Raw genomic sequence first — 18,690 nt, forward strand, 5'->3', positions numbered from 1 at the left:
CATAAAATAAGGAATGTTATCTGAATAATTATATTATATTAGTGTCACGGGGTGCCAAAGGCACACTCTGTGTCCCATCAGCCGCAGACCTGCTGCTTAGCTTCGGGAGAGAGGATCTGTGTTTGGCCTCGTTCCCAGGGCGGCTTTGCTAGCTGGGAGGCTCCCTGCTCCTAGGTCTGCCTTGAGCACCGAGCTGATCACTCAGTGCTCGACTTGTTTGTCTGTCGGTCATGTGACGCTGGCCACGTCACATGACCCTCAGACCCCACTATAAATACAGGCAGCCTGCTGACCACAGGTTGCCTGTTAATTCTAGGTTCCTGGCTATTTGTTAGACTACTGAATACTCACCTGATCCTGTTCCCTGACGATCCTTTGCCTGCTCCTCCTGTACTGCGCATCCCTCCTGGTATTGTGACCTCGGCTCCCACCTGACTACTCTTTGCGGACTCCTCTGGTACTTCTCTACTCTCCTGGTATTTGACCCCGGCTTCTCCTGACCATTCTTTGCTTAACCCTTTGTACTGCGTAGCTCTCTTGGTTCTGACCCGGTCCGTTCACGTTCCGTATTTTGTCTTGTCTGTCTTCCCTGCACATATCCTAAGTAAGGGACTGTCGTCCAGTTGTCCCCTCTCATCAGGACTCATGAGGCAGGTAGGCAGGGCCAGGGGTGAGGGTGGAGCGCAGTGGTCGCTATCCTTTCCCCTGTGTGTGTGTGGACGTGACCGTTACAGATTAACAGGCCCAATAACCACTGTATCATGAATCCTCTTGTGACCCTGACTTACCATGTCTCTAACCTGACACAGATTGTGCAGGAGCTAGGAGAGAAACTCCGTTCTTTTGAGTTAGGGCAAGGTTCTTCCACTCCTCAGCCCTCCAGTCCACATTTTGAGCCCCAGATCAAGCTCCCAGAACCCTTTTCTGGAGACCGGAAGAGGTTTCTCTCCTTTAAGGAGAGTTGCAAACTCTACTTCCATTTGCGCCCCGTGTCCTCCGGTCCCGAGAGCCAATGCGTGGGTATTATCATTTCTCTACTACAGGGTGATCCCCAGGACTGGGCATTCTCGTAACCTCCTGGGGCCAGTTGTCTAACTTCTGTGGAGGTTTTTTTTCAGGCCCTCAGTACCCTCTATGGCGAAAAAACAGGGCCCTGGTAGCCGAGACGGCTCTTAGGGCACTGGTTCAGGGCCATCTCCCTGCGGAGGAGTATTGCACCCAATTCAGACGGTGGTGTGTCCCCTCAGGATGGAATGAACCAGCCCTGAAGAGTCAGTTTAGGTCTGGTGTGTCTGATAATTTCAAAGATCTATTAGTCAGTTATCAAATTCCAGAGACCTTAGAGGAGATGATGATCTAGTTGTCCGACTTGACCGACGAGTTAGAGAGAGACGACAAGAACGACAGTTCTGTTCTCAGATGGTGGTCCAGCCAGAGTCCTTTTCCAGGGACAACACTGAGGTCTCCACCGAGGAACCCATGCAGGTTGGCATGACCCGGCATAATCTTCGTCGCAGACGCGGAGAGTGCTTCTACTGTGAAGATCCTGGCCATTGGATCAACAAGTGTCCTAAGAGGGTCCTCTCTGACAAGTCTCCAAAGGCAAGACAACCTAAAGACCAGGAACACCCTGATTTTTCTAAATGTAAGCTTTTGGTACCCATAACAATTTCTCTGGGGGTTAATAAGTGGCCGGGTAAGGCCTTTATTGATTCCGGTTCAGCGGCCAGCTTTATTGACTTTGAATATGCTAGTAAATTGGGTATTCCAATGTTTGCTTTACCTACACCTATCCATGTCATGGCTATTGATGCTACTCCCCTGATTGGTGGTACGGTGAGGTCATGTACCTCTGAAATTTCTCTAACCGTGGGTGTGTGCCACTCTGAGAGATGTTCTCTTTTAGTCCTGGAGAACCTACCGGTTGAGGTGGTACTAGGGTTGCCTTGGCTCCGTTTACATAACCCCACAATAGATTGGTCCAAAGGAGAGTTGGTGAAATGGGGACCTAAGTGTGACTCATGCTTGTCCGTGGTCCAGGCTAGGGTTTCAGTAAGGTCTAATACGTTACCCTCAGTTATTAAGGAATATTCTGATGTATTCTCATCCCCTACTCCAGAGGTTCTACCCCCCCCCTATAGACATTATGATTGCGCTAGTAGAGGGTGCCAAATTTCCTAAAGGGCGAATTTATAATCTTTCTAAGCCCGAACGCAAGGCTATGGAAGATTATATTAAGGAGAGCCTTGCTAAAGGGCATATTAGACCTTCAGTCTCTCCTATGGGAGGAGGGTTTTTCTTTGTTAAGAAGAAGGATGGTGGTCTTAGGCCTTGTATTGATTACCAGAGATTAAATAAAATCACTGTCCAAAATAGATACTCTCTCCCATTGATTCCGGATTTATTTAACCAGGTTCTGGGGGCAACCTGGTTTTCCAAGATTGACCTGAAAGGGACATACAATCTAATCCGAATCAAGGAGGGAGACGAATGGAAGACAGCGTTCAATACTCCGATAGGACACTCTGAATATCAGGTGATGCCTTTTGGACTCAGCAATGCCCCAGCTGTGTTCCAAAACTTAATGAACGATATTCTTAGAGAGTTCTTAGGTAAATTTATTATTGTCTATCTTGACGACATTTTGATATTCTCTCCTGATTTCGAATCTCATGTGTCTCATGTCAAACAAGTATTAGAGGTGTTGAGGGAGAACCAGCTATCCGCTAAGCAAGAGAAATGTGTCTTTGGTGTACAGGAGATACTGTTTATAGGGCATGTTCTGACTCCTCACGCCTTTAAGATGGATCCTGGTAAGGTTTTGGCAATTAAAGAATGGGTAAGGCCTTCATCCTTAAAGGCCTTACAACGGTTTTTGGGTTTCGCTAATTACAGTGGGATGCGAAAGTTTGGGCAACCTTGTTAATCGTCATGATTTTCCTGTATAAATCGTTGGTTGTTACGATAAAAAATGTCAGTTAAATATATCATATAGGAGACACACACAGTGATATTTGAGAAGTGAAATGAAGTTTATTGGATTTACAGAAAGTGTGCTATAATTGTTTAAACAAAATTAGGCAGGTGCATAAATTTGGGCAACACAAAAAAGAAATGAAATCAATATTTAGTAGATCCTCCTTTTGCAGAAATTACATCCTCTAAATGCTTCCTGTAGGTTCCAATGAGAGTCTGGATTCTGGTTGAAGGTATTTTGGGCCATTCCTCTTTACAAAACATCTTTAGTTCATTCAGGTTTGATGGCTTCCGAGCATGGACAGCTCTCTTTAAGTCACACCACAGATTTTCAATTATATTCAGGTCTGGGGACTGAGATGGCCATTCCAGAACGTTGTACTTGTTCCTCTGCATAAATGCCTTAGTGAATTTTGAGCAGTGTTTAGGGTCGTTGTCTTGTTGGAAGATCCAGCCCCGGCGCAGCTTCAGCTTTGTCACTGATTCCTGGACATTGGTCTCCAGAATCTGCTGATACTGAGTGGAATCCATGCGTCCCTCAACTTTGACAAGATTTCCAGTCCCTGCACTGGCCACACAGCCCCACAGCATGATGGAACCACCACCATAATTTACTGTAGGTAGCAGGTGTTTTTCTTGGAATGCTGTGTTCTTTTTCCTCCATGCATAATGCTCCTTGTTATGGCCAATTAACTCAATTTTAGTTTCATCAGTCCACAGCACCTTATTCCAAAATGAAGCTGGCTTGTCCAAATGTGCTTTAGCCCACCTCAAGCGGCACTTTTTGTGCTGTGGGCGGAGAAAAGGCTTCCTCTGCATCACTCTCGCATACAGCATCTCCTTGTGTAAAGTGCGGCAAATGGTTGAACGATGCACAGTGTCTCCATCTGCAGCAAGATGATGTTGTAGGTCTTTGGTGCTGGTCTGTGGGTTGACTCTGACTGTTCTCACCATTCGTCGATTCTGTCTATCCGAGATTTTTCTTGGTCTACCACTTCGAGCCTTAACTTGAACTGAGCCTGTGGTCTTCCATTTCCTCAATATGTTCCTAACTGTGGAAACAGACAGCTGAAATCTCTGAGACAGCTTTCTGTATCCTTCCCCTAAACCATGATGGTGAACAATCTTTGTCATCAGGTCATTTGAGAGTTGTTTTGAGACCCCCATGTTGATACTCTTCAGAGAAAATTTAAAGAGGAAGGAAACTTACAATTGACCCCCTTAAATACTCTTTCTCATAATTTGATTCACCTGTATATGTAGGTCAGGGGTCACTGAGCTTACCAAGCCAATTTGAGTTCCAATAATTAGTTCTAAAGGTTTTGGAATCAATAAAATGTGAACAGTGCCCAAATTTATGCACCTGCCTAATTTTGGTTAAACAATTATAGCACACTTTCTGTAAATCCAATAAACTTCATTTCACTTCTCAAATATCACTGTGTGTGTCTCCTATATGATATATTTAACTGACATTTTTTATCGTAACAACCAACGATTTATACAGGAAAATCATGACGATTAACAAGGTTGCCCAAACTTTCGCATCCCACTGTACTATCGCAAATTTATCATGAATTTTTCTGTAATTGCTAAACCATTGACCGACCTTACTAAGAAAGGGGCGGATTTGGAGAATTGGTCTACCAAGGCCATTTCTTCATTTGAAGCCTGATCAGGAGAGACCCTTTATTGTGGAGGTGGATGCATCCGAGGACTGTGCAGGAGCAGTCCTTTCACAAGGTCCTGCTAGCCTCACTAACCTGAGACCGTGTGCCTTCTTCTCCAGGAAATTCTCTCCCACAGAGAGAAACTACGACATAGGGAATAGGGAGCTGCTGGCTATTAAATGGGCATTTGAGGAGTGGAGGCATTTTTTGGAGGGGGCAAGGCATCGGGTAACTGTTGTCACTGACCATAAAAACCTAATGTTTCTCGAGTCCGCTAAGAGGTTGAATCCCCGACAAGCCCGATGGGCTCTGTTTTTTTACCCGTTTTGATTTCTCCATTACGTTCAGGCCGGGAAGTAAAAATGTGAAGGCAGACGCATTATCTCGGAGCTTCCATGCTTTTCAACCCACTGAGGCACCGCCTGAATCCATCCTACCAGCAAACATCTTCTTAGCGGCTCTAACCCAGGATATCTCGGCTCGCATTAAGGCTGAACAACATCTGGCACCGGCATCCACCCCAAAAGATAAGTTGTTTGTTCCCGTACAATTTCATCTCCAGCTGTTGGGGGAGTGTCACAATTCTGCCTTTTGTGGACATCTGGGTTTTGAGGGCACTAAGGATCTGGTTTCTAGATCTTATTGGTGGCCCACTCTGACCAGGGATGTCAAGTCCTATGTGTCAGCCTGTGAGGTTTGTGCCAGGTCTAAGCCACCTAGGACTCGCCCTGCTGGTAACCTACGACCCCTACCCATTCCCAGTAGACCCTGGTCCCATATCTCGATGGACTTTATAACTGACCTACCGCTGGCGGAGGGTAAGACTGTGGTTTGGGTAGTGGTTGATAGGTTTAGCAAGATGATTCATTTCATTCCCCTGTCTAAACTTCCGAATGCAAAAACCCTGGCATCCATTTTTGTGAGAGAGATTGTTCGTTTACATGGCATCCTGGAAAATATTGTTTCTGACAGGGGTGTGCAGTTTGTGTCCAAATTCTGGAAGGCCTTCTGTCAAACATGTAAAATTTCATTGTCTTTTTCTTCCACCTACCATCCTGAGAGTAATGGGCAGACTGAACGCCTTAAAGGGACACTGACAGGCCAAATCAGCATATATAGTTAGATATATCACATTACAGGTCTTATACAGTCTTTTAAAAGCATATAACTATCCCCCCTGTCCACCTTATAAAGAGCGAAATATAAAGTTTTATAACCTGCTTCTCCTGTCAGCAATCTGCCCAAGGGGCGGCGTTTCATGTGAAAATGCGCCCAGCCAGCCTTCCCAACTGCCGTTCTTAAGCCCCGCCCAGCTCATCATTATTCACTTCGCTGGGCGGCGGCTAGAACTCTCCCCAGTCCCGATCCTGCGCCTGCGCAATTCAATACTCCGGGCATCGTTCATGCCCAATCTTCTGCGCCTGCGCCCCGCCGTGCCGTTAGATCGCGCCTGCGTACACACACCAGCCTGCGTCTTCGAGGCAGCTGCAGCTGGGTGAGGGTGGAGCGCAGTGGTCACTATCCTTCCCCCTGTGTGTGTGTGGACGTGACCGTTACAATTAGAACTTATATTCTCCTTTGATTACCTGATTATAATGGTATTCTGCTTCACCCTGTAACAAATCAAACTGTAATGTACTTTCTTTAACCATTTGAACTTAAAAACTATTGAAACAGAAAACAGGTCAATGCCTTTAAAGTGAGGAACGGTAAGATAGTGCCGAGAGCAGCAAGAAAAGTATTCCAACCTTATGTCTGGATGCTTGAAGTTGAGAGAAAAGCACAGACGCAGACAGAAATCAAGATCTGTTTACCACCTTGGCAGCCTGTGAAACTGTAAGAGCTGTGGACATTTGTGTAAGATCTGCTGGTCCATGCATGCTGAGAACTGTGACTACTGCGATTGACTTTTTTGCTAGTAATGAACTTTTATACTGTAAAATCAGCCTCATCATTGCCTGCACCAACATCTACATTGTCACAGCACTGCCCTGCACTTCACTGTGATCCTGCCATGCACTCCTAACACCCATGGACACTAAGGGCACCCCAAACCATTACCAGGCGGGAGGATTCCCTATAAAACCAGGGTGTGCCCCAAGCAAAGACAGGCTGCGCCCTTTCATCACTGCACAGACCAGGGAGTGTTGGAGGGAAGACACTGTGAATATCTACTACCTCCATCATGTCTACCACCACTCCTGTCCTCTACACTACATTTCCGGACCCGCTGCATTGCCAGGATTGCATGCTGGGTGTTAATATTAGTATCCCCTTTAATTTTCCATTAACTTGCAATAGGGACCTTTTACATGGGCAAATTTTCTGCCCATATTGAGCACTTGTCTACGATTGGCGCTCGTTATTACTTTCACTTCACTTCACGTTTGACCAGGGGCTGGACAAGCAACCATGATTGTTATTGCTCGTTCCTCCCTCCCAAACACTTACATTACGTCTGCAGCACATCCTCTGTTTACATGGGAGATGTGCTGCGGTCAAGTGATAATGTTTGTGTCGGCATAAATGATACGATCAGATGGCAAACAAGCATTTTATGGATTGTTTATAGGGAGCAATAATTCCATACAAATTTTGCAAAGGACGTTTGATCATCTGTCCATGTAAAAGGCCCTTTAGGCATCTCCTCTAGCTTATCAGAAATTTTTTGGCCACTAATTAAAAATTGGAGAGAGTGGATTCCTGGCTTAGTCAGCTTGTGTGTAGCTAAAAATTAAATCTGTACAAAACTCATCTCATATATCCCCTCCTAATCTGACATAATGCAAGCTGCGATGGGAAATCTGTCACAGCACAGGGATGATTCCCTGCAGTCTTGGGGCCATTATTCTCCCAGAATCATATTTTGTGTGATTAAAAGTATTTTCCCCCTTATCAATAGCCTATCATTGCATAACCCTATTATTGCATACATATCACACTAAGCCAGTTATAATATTTTAATACAATGGAAAATTTGACAAATAAGACATAAAGAACCACATTTTTAAAAAATTATCGCTGCATTTTTTGTAATTAACGCATTAATGTCTGCCTTTTTATGCTGCCTTTTTATGGAGGCCTAGTCTAAGGGTTGCAATGGTCTCCCATGCAGAAATGAGCAGGATCCCAGCTCTCACATGAGATTGCCAAAAGCACCGATTTACGCCCTTAGATGCCAGGATCAGTAGCGAGTGGTTTACAGGGAAGGAGCTCCATCTCTCAGCCATCAGCACTACCGTGAACGAGATTGCGGGTTGCTGATGTCTGAATATAACAGTCAGGGCCTAATGAAGGCCCCCAGGCCTGCCCTTAGTGATTTCCTATCAGTAATTCATAAGCAGTAGTGTATTATAGAAGCAATCAGATCTCATGTCAAAGTCCTCTTATGGGGCTAATAAACTGTAAAAATAAAAGTTGAATAAAGTTTAATGAAATAAAAAATGTCTCAAAGAAAAAATGCTTTTCAATAGAAAAAAATAGTCAAAATAAAAACCCCCTTCACATATTTGGTATCACGTCTGTAATGACCAGTACTACATGGTAAACTCCATAAAAAAAAAAAAAAGCCAGAATAGCAGTTTTTTGCTTATACAACACAAAAAAAGAATAAAAAGCTATCAAAAAGTGTTATGTACCTCAAAATGATACAAATGAATACTAAGAGTTGACGCTCAAAGATTAAGCCTTCACACAACTCTGTAGAGAGAAAAATAAAAGTTATAGGTCTAGGGATGTGGTGATGCAAAAACATTTTCTTTTTTTTTAAAGGGGTTTTAATGTTCAAAAACAGTAAAACTTAAAAAAAGGATATGTATTTGCTATCACTGTAGTCGTACTGCCCCAGAGAATAAAGGTATAATGTTATTTACGCTGAAAAATGATTATAACAAAAACTTAGTGGCAGCATTGTTTTTTTTTTACCCATACCCCTGCAGTACCCCAGACCTGGGGGTATCTGAAAATGTTTGTAATGTGTATTATAATGTTATGCATTTTACAGATGTAGTAGAGTTAACACGCATGCTTTATGAGACATGTTATCTAAACTCAATGCGTTAAGCAAACTCCTTGAATTTCTTTTCAATGGCTTTTGTTTCGAGATAACGCGAAGAGTTAAGAAATTTGAGTTAAGAGTTTGTGTGTTAACCCTGCTACTGTATTTATTGTCCATACATTCCAGCAGGAAATATATATGGCAAAAGGTTGGCAGTACAGGGCTAACTACCCTGTTCTTCCCCTCTTGGGAGGAGTGGGCTGGTCCTGGTTCCTGCCGGGGATGAAAGGTGGGGGTTTCCTGGGCAGCCTTAGAAGGGAGAGGAAGCACACTACAGAGCTCCTGCTACTGGTAGAGATTTTCCACAGGGAGACCAACTTGATTTACCCGCAAACTAAACTCGAGAAATAAGACAGTAGAGTGATCAGCTAAACACTGCAATACTGACACTGCTGTAAGGTGAGGGACTACGGCTCAAACACCCATCACCCAAGAATACTACAGGCCAGTTAAAGCTAAAGTCTAGACTTGATAGTGAAAATCTACACCCAAAAGTGCTAAGCTGCAGCCATCCAACATCCCTCCACATTTTCTTTACTGGTGCCAGAATTTGCACTTTGAATATGCTGCTGTTGAATATATCAAAAGATATATTTTGCACTTAGTCAAAAGAGACTATTATACATTTATTTATGGCCTCATTCTTCAAACTACATTTCCACTGTCTGTGAAGGTTCTCATTTATCCAGGTCATGGTATATCTGTAATGAATAAATCAAGGCAACTGGACTTACTGTAGATTTCTTGAAAACGTATAATTACCAGATGTTGATTTAGTTACATATTTATTCCTAGAGAATTCTTGTACAGTCACTCAGAATTGAGAAAGCTCGTTGGAAGAACGAGTGAAACGTTTTCAAGAAATCTACAGTAAGTCCAGTTGCCTTGATTTATTCTTTACAGATATACATTTCCACTGCACTAATCCCAAGGGAGCAACGGTCTGAGGGAGTAAAACGTGATACAGCACTTCATCAGGGCCACTACCACATCCAACCTTTGCCCAGGCTCCTGGGTTGCTGCCCCCCCCCCCCACTCAGAAGGGGTTAATAATAAGTTAATTAAGTTATTTGTATCTGAAAATAGTGCAATTAAAAACTACTTCTCCCATGAAAAAGAAGCCCGTATACGGCTACATTGACAGAGGATCATGTGAGTGCAGCCAGATGGGAGTAATAGTACTCACGGAGGGCATACTTGTGCTTATCTTGGGCTCACTTCCTGATGTCAGGATTCTCCTGACTGCTGGTGTTTAGGAGTGCCTGATGGTGTTAGTAATAACCGTGAAGTGCAAGGCAGGGTTCCTTGTAACTTGAGTCAATTATGAAGCCTGGTTTCATACACCTGTGACGGAACGCCTAACACCCACACCGGGTACCTCCGTTGAATGGATGCTCCTAGTGCTTTCCGAGGACTCCAAGCACTCCACTTGACACCGTACGCACTGCAGACCCTACGAACCGCCGAAGCATGGTTGAGGCCTCACCGTCTCCTACCCACCCTGGACCTACGACAAGGCTCCAGGCTCCAGTGGGTGAACCTCTCCTAAAACCAGAGAGCAGGAACAGCTCTTAAAAGAGCTAGTAGTTATAGCCAGAGGAGTATAGCAAATCTCCCAGCGTATAGCAATCCCCAGCATCGATCAGTTACCCAAACATCAGCCTCAACATGATAAAGGGTAAAACAGGAACTCTTTATTGAGGGCTACCCGCCCGTATTTATGCAGGTCCCCATCTGGTGGACACGCCCCTAGGGGACCAGAATGAAGACTGTGACACAGGACAGATATGCAGCAATTCAAGATACACAGACACAAGACATCCCCACAATGCATCATGGTTTCCTCCTCTCTGCCCTGGAGACACCCGAGGAGCAATTCAATTATCTCTCAGGACAAAGGGAAATCACCAATACACATGTGGGAACAACAGGACAGGAATCACCATTTAAACATACAATGTCACAACCCTTACAGTAAACACAGACATTTAACATATCCACAGATAGCTCAAGTCTGAGTGCATATTATTAGGTGAATGGCACGCAGACAACTTGAATACAATAAAATGAGCTATGTGGGTATCCTCACATAACAAAATACAATTGCAAAGACAGATTTAAGCTGTGCGGCCGGTCTGTCTGCTCCTTTAAAGTTAGTATGGGCCATAATCCTGAGGCAAGAGGCTGGTAGCCAGGCCCCTCCGAAACCCAGTGGCGAGGTTGGTTTCGCCACACACCAAATCCACTGTACTTTACTGAAGATGTTCAATAGGTGATTCAAACAAGCACTGTGTTCATGAAACACAGCCTTTATATCCAGTATCCTCAGTGAAATACAGTCTCTGGGACAGAGGGCCCTTTCTGTCCTTTTTCATGTGATGAGGAACCTGAAGCTTGCTCCCACCACATGCCTCAGCGTAAATGTATTTACCCTTTTCTAACAAAATGTTCTGCAATCCTCTTTTGTGGCCACCCAAATTTCTGCTGCCTTCAAGAGCCGGCATGTATGCTGTCACTTTTGCTTTTGTAACTCACAAGAAAAGATGGATTTACCTGTCAGTACTGCTCCTTAGCCAGGGCGGATTGGGAACTTAAAGTGACCTTGGAAAAGAACCTGAAAGCAGTCACAAATTGTAGGTGAGTCCAAATTAACAGAAGGCAGGGCAACAGAAGTAGGTGAGGCCAGCAATAGCGTAGTACTGCACAAACTACCACCTCAGCAAAACCAAATACCACAGTGCAGCATAAAATACTGCCCTATCACCAGTTGAATTAAAGTGGTTTTCTGGGAATTTGATACTGATGACTTATCTATCACTACTATCTGTAGTTCTGGATCATTAAACATAATAATGAACAGTCAGGTGAATTAGTAGGCCCTTACTACTTACGCAAATTGCTTACATGGTGCCTATCCCAACTCTGGTGATAGATAAGAAATTGTTATTATACGTTGTATAGGAAATGAAAAGTGAATGTGCGTGACGACGCGTCGCTACATGAGCCATAGATCTACCGTGATGTTTATTGTTCCTGCTCGCTGTCTACACGCTGCCTCTTCACACGGAAAGCGCAATCCACAGTACCAAGACGACTCCTAATAGAGATATGCAGAGTAATTGACAAAGTCTGATAAGCTTGTCACAGTTGATTAATTTAAGTTCCCTCCAGCACTAAGTTCTCCGCAGCCGGGACTCAGGTGCATTTAATCTTCTTTGTTTGGGCAGAATACGGTTTTAAATTCACATAGCACCTGAGTCTGGAAAAAAAGAGTGGGACGTAGCGTGTGAGGGGAGCTTAGCCTGAAATTCTTCTCTCTCAGCTCCATATCCTTGGCACTCAGGATTTTAACACCAAGTTTAGAAAAATGATTTCGCTGCCGGTTCACATTCCAGAGCAGCCACTCGCAGCATGGATCACGCAATGTCAGATTAATTTCACATGTGGACATTTTTAATATTCCTCCATAAATATTCATAAACTGTGAAAAATGGGAAATTGTTCACTTAAGAGAGAAAAGAAATTAGGAGAAAATTTTCGAGGGAGACTAAGAGAAACGACTCTCAAGCGGTCCGGCAGCTTCAGTCTGGTTTTTACTCGTTCTTCCCCCCATCCTGATTATCATGAAGAAAAACAATCATAAAGTTAAAAAGAAATGCCCACAGCTTTCAAAAAATTCTGAACGTATGAATTTCCATTGGGGTTGCCCCAAGATTTATGGGTGATTGCTCAAGATTTTTATATCTATTAGCCTATTTTTAGGATTGGAGGCAGTCCAACAGCACTTCACCACCTGCCAATCAGCCGTTCCAAAGTAGATCTGGCACCAGAAATTGGCGCTGCCATTACACAGCTCCATCCATTGTGTAGTTGTTCGGATATGGTTACTGCAGCATTCACTTATGTGGACTATGTAGTTTTTGAGTCTACTTCCATCACCGAAGCATTTTTAAATAGTCAATCAGCAAGAGTGCGGGTCCGTGAGGATACGCCATCAATATAAAAATCCTGGACAACCGCTATCCACGGGAAAGATTGACACTTATACATAAACTACTAAAGGGGTATCCCGTTAAAGAAAGTTATCCCCTATCCACAGGATTGGAGGTAACTATCAGATCAATGGGGGGGGGGGGGGGGTCCTACTACTGAGACTTCTACCGATCACAATAACGGGGGCCCCGTACCCTATGGAGCCCCCTCTTTAAAGGTCTGAAAAGCGTGCCGCTGCTCCATTAATTTCCATGGGTGCCCCGGAGAAAGCCGAGCACAGCAGTCCAATAGAATGATTGGAGCAGCGATGAACTTTTCTGACCTGCCTCTCTGTTCATTTCAGGGGGGCTCCATGAGGTACAGGGCCCCCATTCTTGTGATCTGTGGGGGTCTGAGCAGTAGGACCCCCATCGATCTAATAGTTATCTCATATCCTGTGGCTAGGGGATAACTTTATATAACCGGAATACCCCTTTACATCACAGATGCTTTTTATAGTAGATTTGGCATTCTATCCATTTTCTTCAACTATTAGTTAGTAAAATCCACCGTTATGTATTAAAATAAAACCCCGCCTTTGACTGTCATTGACAATATAGACAGCGAATGTAAATCTAGCATCCTCGTACTGTATCTTCATTAAATCGTTGTCCACAATCTTCACTTATTTTCAAGTGTTTGCTTTGTGCTGAATTTGAACATAATATCCTGCTGTTACCTGCAGACTAGCTGCTGCTGACTGATCTTATTATCCTCTGTTTTATCCTCATTATGGCTTGTGTGAAATGCATAAGCTTTATTAAAGCATGACTACTGTACCTGTGGTTCATTAAAGGGGCTTGCTCATGACAGGTCATCAATATCAGATCTGTTGGGGGTCCAACACCCTGCACCCCTACCGATCATTTGCTAGCCCTGGAAACTATACGTTGGAGAAAGCCGGAAGAAAGCTCCACTATTATTTAGTCTCAGGCACTGGAGTACTACAGTTCAGCTCCCAAGCACTTGAATAGGAGCTGAGTTGCAGTACCCTGGCATGGCCACTAAATAGAGGACCAAGCCTTCTCCTTTTGGCTCCATCCACTGTATAGTTTACTGTGTCGGTGGCTGATCAGTAGGGGTGCCAGATGTCGGACCCCCATTGATCTGTTATTGATTACCTATTCTGAGTATAGAACATCAATATGTAGGTCCCAGAAAACCCAAGCAGTTGTAAAAACAGGTGGATTTTTTAGAGAGTTGTCCCATTGACTATGTAACGCCCCGAGTGGCATTATCACTCCTACGCCCTGCTCCTATCTGTGTATGCTGGTACGGTGTCATTCAATGTATTTTGTCCAAGTCCTCCGTATTGTGCATTTCCTATGTTTGAAACTGTTATGTTCATGTAATGTACCTGGTTCACCAGAGGTGGCAGCAGACTTGGCAGTGCTACTGTTAGAAGAGAGTGGAACCTGCTTTCCATTCTGACCCTCCATAAGGGTCCATTCACACTTCCGTTTTGGTGTTCCGCATCCGTTCCGATTAAAAACGGAACGTTATGCGGATCCATTAATTTTCAATGGAATCCGCAAATAATCGGAGAGCATTCATGGTGCTCTCCGATTCCGTGATTCCGTTCCGTTCCTTGGGTTCCGTTATTCGGATCCTGGAAAAAAAATATACCCTGTCCTACTATTTGTCCGATTTTGCGTTCCGTCATCCCATTCTAGTCAATGGATCCGTCAAAAAATCGAATGACATGCTAAAAGCATCCTCATGTCATCCAAATTTTCGGATCCGCAAAAAACAGGAACGTTTATCTGGAAAGGTAAAAATACTGACGTGTGAATGCACCCTAAGGAAGGGAGCAGACTAGTTGGTTAGAGGTCAGTTTAGCTTACCCCCTTCTAGGGGAAAGTCTTAGCTTAGTCATTCAGCTTACTCCCTTCTAGGGGAAAGTCCTAGTTTACAACAGCTAAGCAAAGTAAGCCAGCAGAACACCTTCAGCTCTGTAAACCAATCCGTACCTCGGGAGATGATATAAACAATTACATCTGGGCCTAGTACTGCTTAAACATCACCTTTACTGAACTGAACCAATAGTCCAAAAGTAAAGTAGGACTGATAAGTATAAAATATCCAAAGTTTATTAATACAGAATATAAAAAAATAATAAAAGTAATGGTGAAGACTTTAGTTGGGAGTACCAACTAAAGAGAGACACCAACAAAGAAACCCCTGTGTATCAGAGACCAACCAGGTAAGTCACCGGATGACATGCCCAGCATGGAGTTACATAACCATGAATAACATATAAAGTGTCTATCCTCAGGACAGTATACTGTAAACTGTGCAGGTCACATTTCTAATAGAAAGGCATAGTCAAAGCCTAATACAATACCCAAAGCACAGATTATAAAGCCCATCAAGGGACACAACAGAAGCAATGATGAAAGATAACTAATAGTAATTACCCATGGTAGGCTGGTAACCCGGTGCTACCGGCGCAGAACACTCCCTTTGGATATTTTATACTTATCATTTGTACTTTATTTTTGGGCTACTGGTTCAGTTCAGTATAGGTGATGAACACCTTCAGCTCTGCTGGATATAGAGGACACAGCTTGGAGCCTCATACAACAAAGGAAAAGTGGCCTGGTACATAATCTAGAGACAGACAACAGAGAGAGAAGTTGCAGCATATATCAAAGGAAAGGTTCCTATTTAAGCCTGTCAGCATAGCAGAGCCGAGTGTGTTTGCCTACCAGTTTATGCTAAAACCTGCTGTAAACCAAGAGAAAGCCTGTAAATTGTTTGGAGAGATGTTTATGCAAAGTAAAGCTGTTTCAATTTCAGCACAAGGTCTGGACTCAATTTATTCTACAAATCCCTCAACTATTCACCCTATTTGCTCTGCTTCGGACGACAATGCCCGTGGTCCAGGATATCCAGGTAGGAGCACCGTGATACATGCACAGCCACATCTAAAGGGACATTATAGGCTACCCTTACTCCACTCTGGCATTCCTACACCTGGGTACTACAATGAGGAAAGAATGCATCATTGAGAAACACTTGCACGGTACACAGTTGCGATTTTTCCATGATTTGTCACAATCATGGTTTTCCACAGAAGTAACGATAGATGCTCTTCCTAGAACTTCTACCTAGACAAAATCTGCATTTATCTCATGCAGATTTTATGGCTACTTTTTTCATTTTGTGTACCCATAGCCTAAACGAGCTGCAACCCCCAATCCTACCGAATCCTTAGCACCTGCAGTCCATGGTTGTCGAGGTAGACATGATAAGGTTGACTATACCTCTGATACTTCTACTTTATAATTCTATAACTGGCGTAAGCTTAGACAGGCAGTCTAGTAAGGCAGTCTAGTGTGAGCTGTGGTCATGTGTGCAGCAAAGAGCAGAGCCTGACGGGGGAACCTGTTATCCTGTGGATTACACACAGTGAAGTTACAGCAGATGTGACAGCCCCTGAGAGATTTCTAATGATTGTGGCAGACAGTACAGCAACCACATAATGGGAAGTGCAGAGCATTTGTCAGAGAAAGGTAATGCCCCTACATTGTGGCTACAGACTTCTCTGCATACCGGTGGAAGTAATAAGCTTATGGTTCCCCATCGTTTCAAAAAGACAGACTTGCACTACATTTATCACAGGGGCTCAGGCTGGTTACTAAATATGGTGCAGGGATAGACTGACTTTTTACCAACTATTGGTTGACTTACTTTGAGACAGAATTTTACCGTGCATAGTTATAGTGTAATTTTGGTGCAAAACTTAGACCACACTCCTTTCTGTAAAGCTCCACTTTCTTTTCAATACGCGCCGACACTTTTTGAGCAAATCGAAAAAAAGTGTATAAACCCTAACCTCACCAAATTACACCAATTTGTGCCATTTTTAGACAGATTTTAGGTGCATACACATTAATAAATCTGAGCCAGTGTCAAACCACCCTAATACCTGCATTGGGTATTCATGTATTAATGGACAAGGGTTGCAAGGGGATGTAACTAGAGACACACAGTAACAAATCTGACAAAAGCAGCTTGTTGTCTGTTTCCAGGTAGCAACACAATATAAAAGAAAAAACAAGTTATAACAGAAGATATCAATAAGTCTATTGGATTTTTCACATTCCAAAATTTCTTCTAAGTCCCTTAAAGGTGTTTTCTTGGACTTATATATTGATGGCATATTGTCAGAATAGGCCATGACTATCAGATTGGTGGGAGTCTGACTCAGCATACCCATGTCAATCAGCTGTTTATGCGTAGCCTCAGCACTGGAAGTACATGTGAGAGTTACACAGCTTTGTTCATTGTGTAGTAGACAGAGCTGGTTACTGCACCAAAGTGAATGGAAGCAGCGCTGCAGCAGCCAGCTCCATCCACAACACAATGTACAAAGCTTGTGTAGTCCCAGTGCCAGAGATACTCCCAAATAGCCGAACTGGATGGACAAATGTCTTTTTTCAGCCTTATGTCCTATGTTACTATACTAAATGGCTTGATATTACGTATATTTCTAAAATAAAAGTTTTAGATTTGTCCGTAGACATTCTATAGCAATCTTTTTGCTCCGGCAGCAAGAAATTGTCCCTAGAAGGGTAACCTGACCAAGATCATCTCAGTTAAATTGTTATTTTTCAGCAATGATTCTGAGAGCTTCAAATACAGAATATTAGTCTCCCGTGAGTATACGAAATAAATTGAAATCCAGTAATAGAGAACCATTTGGTTCTTTGAGTGTAAAACCCCTTTTTCCATATTTTTGTCCCCAGAGCTGTGCCATGTGATTGACTGTATTTAGCATAAAATTGTTCATTATATTTATGACCTTTTTTTATTTCTAAAACCTTTCCTTCTTATACTGAACAGAAAAAAATACACACTTCCTTCGGTTAGAACAGGTTTCAGTACTTTTATGTAATTAGGTATTTTTGTTCCTTTCACGGAGGACGGAATTTCTCTCGATTAGAAACTCTTCAGCGTATTATACCTTTCAAGATTGCATATTGTGAAGTGCATCTGTGTAGGAGTCTTTCATGTATATGTGCTGTAGGTTTTATCTGCTGTTGTGTTCTTTTTTCTATTGCTATTTACATGGCTACCATGGTGTTCATGTAAGGGATGCATGACGTCATCCGTTTTAACTGTTTCTATGGCTATCATGCAAATACATTTGTATTGTTACTGCCATTTCTGGGGTTTCGAGATGGCTCTTGCTGTACCAAAGGAGGATCAAGCAAAACTGATGTGTAGGTGGAGGGATGGGAGGCCATTTTTTGGAGCTAAATGATGAACAGATGACAATTTCTTCCTTTTTGCATCAAAATAATGCAAAAAAGCCCAAGGTAGTGTAAGAGGTTAACTGAGCTGAGCTCATTTCAAACACTCAGTTTGTTGGAGGAACGCTATCAGAACTGGGACCATATATAGTCAAGAAAGGCATGTTCCAAAGGGGAAAGCTAATTTTTGTGTGTGGTCGATGATCCTAATTCTGAGCATAGAGCTGCCTTCACAATCCTTCCAGGATTCCTTGGTGGTTCAATGTCATTTTACAGTTTACTTAATTCCAGCTATTCTAATTTTGGACATAGAGCTGCATTTACAATCCTTTAGGCTTCTGAGCTGAAATCTCCCAGGATTCCTTGCTGGTTCAATGTCAGTAGAGGTATTTTCCTAAAGGAAAAGTTGCATCTGTTGTGTATGGTCTCCTAAAAGCACCATTTTACAGTTTACTTAATTCCAACTATCCTAATTGTGCGCATAGGGCTGCCTTTATAATTGTGTAGGCTTATGAGCTGTAATCTCCCAGCATTACTTGCTGGCTCAAATTCAAGAGAGGTATTTTCCTAAGGGAAAAGTTGCCATTGTTGTGTATGGTCATCTAGAAGCACCATTTTACAGTTTACTCAATTACAACTATTCTAATTGTGAGCATAGAGCTGCTTTCATAATTCTGTAGGCTTCTGAGCTGAAATC

General features: G+C 43.1%; 1 long non-coding RNA gene across 1 annotated transcript; it reads left to right on the top strand.

Moving 5' to 3' along the window:
* Positions 1-658: 658 nt before the first annotated feature.
* LOC121003824 lies at positions 659-15,525 on the top strand. Its single transcript, XR_005779609.1, has 3 exons — positions 659-670; positions 11,366-11,379; positions 15,421-15,525. It is a non-coding gene; the product is annotated as an uncharacterized LOC121003824 (long non-coding RNA).
* The last annotated feature ends 3,165 nt before the right edge of the window (positions 15,526-18,690 follow it).

The sequence above is a fragment of the Bufo bufo genome, chromosome 6, assembly GCF_905171765.1.
Source record: "Bufo bufo chromosome 6, aBufBuf1.1, whole genome shotgun sequence".
In the NCBI taxonomy this organism is placed as follows: Eukaryota; Metazoa; Chordata; class Amphibia; order Anura; family Bufonidae; genus Bufo; species Bufo bufo.